The sequence below is a fragment of the Sciurus carolinensis genome, chromosome X, assembly GCF_902686445.1.
Source record: "Sciurus carolinensis chromosome X, mSciCar1.2, whole genome shotgun sequence".
In the NCBI taxonomy this organism is placed as follows: Eukaryota; Metazoa; Chordata; class Mammalia; order Rodentia; family Sciuridae; genus Sciurus; species Sciurus carolinensis.
Window position 1 is genome coordinate 47,302,866 of NC_062232.1, and position 7,632 is coordinate 47,310,497.

The 7,632-nt window shown below is 36.1% G+C and overlaps 1 pseudogene; it reads left to right on the plus strand.

The window, feature by feature from the left end:
* Positions 1-6,719: 6,719 nt before the first annotated feature.
* Positions 6,720-7,146, plus strand: LOC124971337 (proteasome maturation protein-like; annotated as a pseudogene).
* The last annotated feature ends 486 nt before the right edge of the window (positions 7,147-7,632 follow it).

Here is a 7,632-nt window from a genome sequence, read left to right on the forward strand (position 1 = left end):
AAGAACTGCTTTCATAGTGTCCCAGTGATTTTGATATGATATATCTTTGTTCTCGTTTACCTCTAAGAATTTTTTAATTTCCTTCCTGATATCTTCTGTTATCCATTCATCATACAATAGTGTATTATTTAATCTCCAGGTGTTGGAGTAGTTTCTGGTTTTTACTCTGTCATTTATTTCTAATTTCAATCCATTATGATCTGATAGAATACAAGGTAGTATCTCTATCTTCTTGTATTTGCTAACAATAGTTCTGCGGCATAATATATGGTCTATTTTAGAGAAGGATCCACGTGCTGCTGAGAAGAAAGTGTATTCGCTCTTGGTTGGATGGTATATTCTATAAATGTCCATTAAATCTAAATTATTGATTGTGTTTTCTAGTTCTATGGTTTCTTTGTTCTATTTTTGTTTGGAGGATCTGTTCAGTGATGAGAGAAGTGTGTTAAAATCACCTAATATTATTGTGTTGTGGTCTATTTGATTTCTGGCATTGAGAAGGATTTGTTTGACCGTACATGAATGAGCCACTGTTTGGGGCATAGATATTTATGATTGCTATGTCTTGCTGATTGATGCTTCCCTTAAGCAGTATGAAATGTCCTTCTTTATCCCTTCTGACTAACTTTGGCTTGAAGTCCACATTATCTGAAATGAGGATGGATACTCCAGCTTTTTTGCTGAGTCCATGTTCATGGTATGTTTTTCCCCATCCTGTCACCTTTAGTCTGTGGGTATCTCTTTCTATGAGATAAGACTCTTGCAGACAGCAAATTGTTAGATCTTTCTTTTTAATCCAATCTGCCAGTCTAAGTGTTTTGATTGATGAGTTCAGGTCATTAACATTCAGGGTTATTATTGAGATATGATTTGTATTCCCAGTCATTTGGCTCATTTTTTTTTTGACACGACTTGATTTCTCATTTATTTGGTAGTTCGTTTAGGGTAGTTCCTCCCTTTGCTGATTTATATTGTTGTTTTTCATCTCTTCCTCATGGAATATTTTGCTAAGAATGTTCTGTAATACCGGCTTTCTTTTTGTAAATTCTTTTAGCTTTTGTTTATCATGGAAGGATTTTATTTTGTCTTCAAATCTGAAGGTAAGTTTTGCTGGGTATAAGATTCTTGGTTGGCATCCATTTTCTTTCAGAGCTTGAGATATGTTGTTCCAGGCCCTTCTAGCTTTTAGGGTCTGGATTGAAAAAGCTGCTGATATCCGTATTGGTTTCCCCCTGAATATAATTTGATTCTTTTCTCTTGCAGCCTTTAAAATTCTGTCTTTATTTTTTATGTTAGGTATTTTCATTATAATGTGCCTTGGTGTGGGTCTGTTGTAATTTTGTGTATTTGGAGTCCTATAAGCCTCTTGGACTTGATTTTCCATTTCATTCTTCAGATTTGGGAAATTTTCTGATATTATTTCATTGAATAGATTGTTCATTCCTTTGGTTTGTTTCTCTAAGCCTTCCTCAATCCCAATAATTCTTAATTTTGGCCTTTTCCTGCTATCCCATAGTTCTTGTAGATTCTGTTCATGATTTCTTACTGTCTTCTCTGTTTGGTCAACTTTGTTTTCAAGATTAAATATTCTTTCTTCGATATCTGAGGTTCTGTCTTCCAGGCATTCTATCATATTGGTTATGCTTTCTATTGAGTTTTTAACTTGGTTTATTGTTTCCTTCATTTCAAGGATTTCTGTTTGTTTTTTTTTCAATATCTCTAACTCTTTATTGAAATTATCTTTTGCTTCCTGTATTTGCTCTTTTAACTGTCCATTGGTGCGATCATTCAATGTCTGCCTTTGCCCTTTCATCTCCTCCTTCAATGCCTGCATTTGCTCTTTCATCTCCTCATTTGCTTCCCTGATCATTTTGATTATGTACATTTTGAACTCCCTTTCTGACATTTCTTCTGCCACACTCTCATTGGATCTTATTGCTATACCGCCTAGGTTTTTTGGGACATTTTCTTTCCTTGTTTTCTCATATTGTTTAGGTATCTACCCCTCTAATAGTGAAACTCTGGGATATTGCAGAATTCCTCTATTGACTAATATTGTCTCTGTAGATTTCCAATAACTCACCTCTTAGCCTTCAGTAGCCTGAAGTCTTGGAGGAATTTGATAATGCGGTGCTCCACTTGGAAGCTGGCCTTTTAGGGGTGGTGGCCTTCAGGTGGGGTATATTCCCCAGTGGCTCTGAGTTGGTCCCGAGTCTCTCAATACCTCCTCTTCTTGGCTCCTGGGTCTTGTCAAAGGTCCTGTAGCCTCTTGTAGGCGTCTCAGGAAGGGAGTTGCCCTTCCAATGATGATGGCCACACCCTCAGGAGTAATTTAAAATGCTCACAACAGCCTATAAAGGAGCCTCTGGCTAACTCTGTGATGGTGACAAACCTCGGCATGGTGGTCTGGTGGGGTTTTTCAGTGATGGCATCTGTCTTTGGCCTGGTGGTTGGGTGGGTTGGCTACCCGCCACCCAGCTCCTCGAGGCAGGCGGGTTAGGTGCCCGCCTGCTACCTCCACAATGCAAGTGGCCTGACTTGCCCACCAGCTTGCTCCGCGACTGAGACCAACCAGTGATGGCACCAACCTAGGTTCAGGGGTCAGGCGGGATTTCTCAGTTATGATGTCTGTCCTTGACCTGCTGGCTGGGTGGGATAGCTGCCCACCACCTACGTCCACGATGTAGGCGGCCTCACTCAGCCACCAGCTCGCTCCGTGGCTATGTTCAACTAGTCTATTTTATATTTCAATAGAAAAAAAAATTTAAATGCATTTTAAAATGACTACCAGGTTACCATATCTCTAGGAGATATAAATTCATGCACTTTGACTACTACTGATACTGAGGTAAAAAGAAAAGCAATGGTCCAGTTAGTCCTGCATTATGGGACAAAAGGAAGCAATGCTTCCTGAAGACAAGAATAATGGGTTCCAAAGCAAGGATAAACCTCATTGTAACTCATCTCACTTCTTACAATGCCAGAATTCAGGTAAAAATCTGAGAAATTAAAATAGGTAAGAAGGAGACACAGAAGAAGAAGAAAAGATTAAAAATTTAATTCAGATGTTCTATAAATTTTCCAGACCTGTCATTCCCTAAGCCAGGCTCTCTCCCAGGACTGTCTTTCACAAATTTCTGGAAAATCTTGAAATCTCCTTGTGCACTGTTCATTGGCCCACCAATAAATAGATTATAAGAGATACAACATATTAAGAAACCCTTAATTTAGGGGACTTCCCAGTGTTATCTACCAGTTAGATAATGGAGGCCACATTAGCTTAAAGATCCTGAGAATGACCACACCACCATAAACCATCTTGAGATCACCAACTCACTTCATCCCTGCAAACTCCCATACCCACTCCTCACCATTTACTTTACAGGAGTCAGGAACTCCAAAATTTCATCTGTCTCTCTTGAATGACCTGCATTCTTCCTTCAATGTATATTCCTTGTTTTCCTAAATCAATTTCTGTGCCTTTACTGACATGTGCTCAAATTGTTTTCCATCACATATGTCAAGTACTCCACTTGTCCTGAGTCAAGTTCCACCCACCCTCTCCCTAGCAACTCCTAGGAACACTTTTCCTGGAGATATCTCTTCTCCCATGACAGAACCATGTTCTATCCAAGCTTGGAAATAGCCAAGTTTTCCTTCTTAATACTAGAATATAAATGTGGGCAAAATATTTTACTTCATTTCTCTAGGCTCTGAGAAAAAAACAAATGAGCAAAAGTCAGACCTAGAACCCAGTATCCTAACTCTCAGGTTACTCTTCCTTTCCACTGCCCCAAATTAGTTCCAGAATGTTGCCTGCACATCAAATTTCAGAATCCTAGTGATGCAAGGATGGAAATTGCCTGTATACACTGCACAAAACTGGAGGAAAACCTCTGTCTACAGAAATTATAAATATCCCATCAGAAAGATAAATGTGAACAAGTTTGTTTTCCCACCTCCTCATTCCTCTCCAGCCAAAAAAATATTAAATCCATAAATGATTAAGTATCATGATAAGTGCTTTAATTAACAACCTCATGCTAATTCAACCCTGGGCTTCCAGATCTCTGCATTGTCATTAAATGTTGAAAAACATGCCCTTGTGTACTGACTTCTAATTACAGGACCCTACTAAATTGTAAGGACAAGAGCTCAAATCAAAGTTGTTTGCTTTGTTCTCACAAAGAGACACAGCCCACTACCCTGTGTTCCTTATTTTCCCAAGTCCTCCCACTTACCAACATGCAGCCCCACACCCTCCCAAACTTTCCAGCTCCCCAACCCACCACATGGACTTCTATTTAAAGAAACCAATGAAATAAAGGACCATGTTTGAAATTCAAAATAGGACTTCATGGTGAAACAAATATTCAGATGTCGTCAAGAATGACCAGCTCAACAAAACTTGGCCCTTAGGTAAGAGTGAGTTACCTGATTTCCTTCATCCTCAGTGACTCACAGTCGAGAGAGAGTTGTAGAATAATACTAACAATTATGATAAGCTAGGTTATGAAAACAATGAAAATGGCTTTTTTAGGGAAGTGTGTGAATAATTTTAAAAGTTGATTGACTCTCCCTCCTTTAGCATTTAACTATTTATTTAAATCATATTTTAAATAATTCACAAAATATTTTCACAGTTTACACTAAACTGAAACATCTGAATTTAATAGCAGAAGAAACAAACAACTCAGACTCCTCTTGTCCAGAACAAGTGAGACCATTTTTCTGTTGTGTGCCATTCCAGTTTGAAACACATTGCTTTTGTCCAGCATCTTGTTATCACTGAGTTAGTCTACTCACCACAAAAGGAAAGACTAACAGTGCTAGAGATTGGCAACTGTGGGAAGGCATGGTCCTAAGCCAAAATGACAGTGACAAGGCAATTCTATGGTTCCCCCATGGCTTTCTGCGGTCAAACATATGAAACAAACATGATTTTCTTAGACACAGGCATGTAACCTTTTTCTGTACCAAGCCTGGGACATGGGCTACTAAAGGTAATATTTGTCAAAGGTTTTCCAGCTCCTCAAGTATGTACATGTAGGGGCAAGTGGGAAAAAGAACCACACCTAAAACAAATTCCTTTCATATCTCCAAAGGATGGGGAATTAAAATGTGTAAGTTCTGCACGAATTAATTTAATGGAATATAGATGACCTGACCACATGCAGAGCATACTCTGTTAAGTAAAACAAAACAAAACAAAAATGCTTACAACTCAATAAGATATATTCTCTGATTAGTGAGAATACTGCTTAAAATGTCACCTCCTCCTGATCCACCTCTGAGACTAGATAGTTATTTACATACTCTCATAGAAAAGGCTTCGGATTTTCTCTAGTCTTTGATGTTCTCTATAATAGCAGCTTAATTCTTATGTCACTGAAGTCTTGTGAAAATTTAACAATGTAACATATATGAAAACTAAATATTTCATATCTGTTATTCCAATTTATCTTATTAGAAACTAGTTTATAATATCTATGAAGGAAAGACCACATATGCAATTCCTTTTTCTTTACACTGCTGCACATAAAGCATAGTGACTTGTATATAAATGATATTCAGAAGATGCAGGTTTATTAATAATGCATACAGGAATAAATTGGATCAATCTGATGTTATAATACACTGATTTACAGGTATATAATTTTCAATAAATTATATAATGATTTAGTTGCTTAGTTATTTATGTAATATCCATCTACTGAAAAGAATTAAGTCAGGGAACCTAGGTTCTTCCAATTCCAACTTTGCCAGTAATTGTGTAACATTGCATCCTCACTTTAAGCCACAAATTTCTCCATCTGTGAAAGAAGTCCGAGTGATTGCATATATTGAATTATAATTTTTATTAAGAATCTACTATGTTCTGGGCATTATGGTTTGGCTAGTAAAAATCTTAATAGATTCATTCCCTCTTTATTTTCTAGTGAATGTGCTTTCTAAAATTCTATGATTCTAGGAAGACAATTAATACTTCCATTTATACCTACAGAGGATTAATTACCATAGGAATTGACGCTCCACTATGAAAAACTAGAAAGCTAGAGAAAAGCTATACAGCTACTTTTTGAGACATTCATAAGAGACAATGCAGGGTAATAATTCCTGAGAAAGGAAATAAATTTTATGAGCCCAAGGAATACAACAATCCAAGAATATACAAAACAACCTTATAAAACAAAAATAATTGAAGGATTAATGATTTCAAGATTATTAAATGATTGCAAGATTATTAAATCAAGACAGTCTGGTATTGTAAACCTATGAAAGAGAATAGAGATTCCAGAAATAGACCCACAAGTATATGGCCAATTGATTTTCAAGATGCAACATGTCAAGAAAATCCATTAGAGAGGGACAGTTTTATCAAAATACTGCTGAAATAATTAAATATTCATAGGCAAAATAAATAGTCATCAATCCTTAATTACAGGATATTAATTAAATTAATTCAAAATAAACATAATCCTAAATGCAAAAACTAGAACTGGAAAACACCAAAATATTCATAATTATGGATCATCAAAATTCCTCAGTAAATGTAAATCATGAAACATCAGTGAAAACATTGTTAAATAAGACTACTTGTCAAAAGACACCATTACCAAACTATAAAGGCAAATCACAGAGTAGGATCAATATTAACAATACATAGAAGGCCAACTGAGTATAACAGGGCTGAGCAGTGTTCCCTGAGTGGTGTGAACATGAATGCCAGAAGACTTGGATCTCAACTAAAAGACAGTATTCCAGTTTCAGAACTTTCAGCACGTGGACCTTTTGAAAGTCATGATCTTCTTCAAAAAGGTTTTACTTGTGTGAAAAATGAACTTTTGCCCAGTCATCCTCTTGAATTATCAGAAAAAAAAAATTCCAGCTCAACCAAGATAAAATGAATTTTTCTGCACTGAGAAACATCCAAGGTCTATTAGCTCCTCTAAAATTACAAATGGAATTTAAGGCAGTGAAGCAGGTACAGCATCTTCCATTTCTTTCAAGTTCAAATCTTTTCCTGGATATTTTGAGGGGTAATGATGAGTTATTGGATTTGAAGATATTCTTAAAGATCCATCTCAAAGTGAACTAATGGGTGAACCACATTTAATGGTATAATATAAACTTGGTTTACTGTAAGATAGTATGCTGTTCATGAATCAGAGGGGCTGCAACTTGTTAGAGTTTTCTTTTGTTATAATTTGATGTATACAACATTAAAAGCACTGACACATGAGATTATGCCTAAATAGTACCCGTAATTATTTGAAATTATTTCAGTCTTCAATTTATGACCATGTGACAGTTGAAAGCACTAAAAGGAAGATGATTTTCAAGCTCCTAATTTATAGTAAAACCATAGCTTTCTTTGTCATTCAAAACTATTTTTCAGAAATATTATCACTTGTCAACAGGTTCTAATTTAATCTAATTTCTAGATATTCCATAAGTGTAATATTTAAAAATAACCAGTATCAATATTTCAGTCTACCAACTTCATAGCAACATCTTTCATAATAAACATTTGTAATTGATTTCAACGACAGCACCTCAAATTGAGTACAGAAAATATTTATCATGTTTCAGTATAGTCTGTGAGAAGGATATTTGTTAAATTGATGGTCT